Source organism: Monodon monoceros, unplaced genomic scaffold (genome assembly GCF_005190385.1).
Source record: "Monodon monoceros isolate NGI ecotype Baffin Bay Population unplaced genomic scaffold, NGI_Narwhal_1 Super_Scaffold_19, whole genome shotgun sequence".
Classification (NCBI taxonomy): domain Eukaryota; kingdom Metazoa; phylum Chordata; class Mammalia; order Artiodactyla; family Monodontidae; genus Monodon; species Monodon monoceros.
The window spans coordinates 14,427,482-14,429,217 of record NW_021703775.1 but is presented as its reverse complement, the minus strand read 5'-3'; positions in this window follow the sequence as shown (position 1 = coordinate 14,429,217).

Genomic DNA, 1,736 nt, shown 5'->3' with positions numbered 1-1,736 from the left:
CCGATGAGTTCTAGAGTCTGAGGTCTTCACTAATACTTCAGGAACCACCAAGAACCTAGTCTGTACTTTGTTTCCTTTGTAGACAGTGGGTGTGGCCTGTGGTTTGTTGGCCCCACTGTCTCCATAAACCACCATCACCCCTGATCTCTCATTCATGTATACTTTTTGAGCTCTCAGTAGGTACAGAGCTTTAGTCCAAGCCTAAGCATTGCTTACAGCTTGTGGTTTTCACAGACGTTCCCCCCGTAAGAGAATTCATCAGAAATGACTCCTGGAAGAGCCTTTCACCCTCACCCAATTGGGAGTGTTTTCAAAGGTCACCAAGCCTGTTGCCTTTGGTAGATAGGGTGACCAGGCTGATCTGGTGAGAGAGCTACTTCTTTAAATCTTGCTGTCAGACTGGAGTGCCCGTGTTTAGAACCCCACCTTACACATAAAACATCAATCCGAATTTGATGTTTTAGCAGAGCTGGCACAAAAACAGTTGGGACATCCTATTCTGTAAGCTGCATGAAGTCCCAGTTCTCTCCTTTTAGATCTTCTGACCACACCCTGTATGAAAGGTTTAAACACTTGAGGTAGAAGCAACAATATTCTTCAGGTAAGATTTTGTAATACTCCTGAATCAGCAGGTGCGCCAGACCAACTAGGAAGCAGGCCTCGGCCACGGTCTCTACCGGCTGAAGATTTCATGGGTTCTTACATCCTGCATAAGGTGCTCTGCCTAGTCTGGAAAGCCTTTAGTTCTGTCTGTGAGAGCCTCTCATGACAACAAGACACTAGTTTCACCAATAAAAAGAACCCATCTTTGGATATGCAGCGTCCTTATCAAAACCTGCTGCCTTGCAGAAGAGCTTGTCAGTGGAGTGCAAGCAGATTGGATGGCAGTCACCTTGTCCACTGGCCAGTCTGAGTTAACGCTTACCTTGAAAAATATCCCACCGACAATACAGCAGTATTTTTAAGTGAATTACATCGTAACAGGCGCCCAGACTAATTGACACTGAATACTTACATGGACTATCTTTTGTAACATCATCACTTAGCCACCCAGTTTATCTGTGGTCTGATTTGAATATATTTTGGGGTACATATATAAACAAGCTTTGTGTTATACACGTCACTTGCCATTTCATCCATGTGGAGCGTCAGTGGCTGTGTTGATTACCTCTTTAAGTAATGCTCAACAGACACTGTGGTACCAGTGTCTTAGCTGTTCTACAGGGAATTTTCTGTAGTTTTAAATGCCCCATGAATAGCTTCTTCCTCTTGTCCCTCTCTGCTTCCTCAATTTCCTCTGTCTTCCATCTGTGTGTGTGTTTCGTTAGTGCTTCTGGTGACATGTAGAAGTTTTAGCTCCGTTTGCCTACAGAATTTTCAGGACCCACCCAGGTTACCCTAAGACCCACTGCTGATGGCACTTGGGATGAACACGAAGACTGCGGAGCCGGAGAGGTGAAGGTGTGGCCTCTGCTCAGTCCAGACAAGGACTACTCACAGCCTCACAGGACAAGCCAGACTACGGAGAGGGAATTGGGAAGGAGCCCCCGGAACTTCGTCAGCACAACGTGAGTCCTACGCCCTCAGGACCTGAGAGGGGACAAAGCTTGATCCTCATCAATTTTTTTCCCCCTCTTCAGAGTCCCTGTTAGCTTTTTGCTTGTTGCTGGTTTTTTCCCTTTTTGAACAGCCAAATGCCTCCAATGAACAAAAGTGGGTTCAAAAGTGATTGGTGA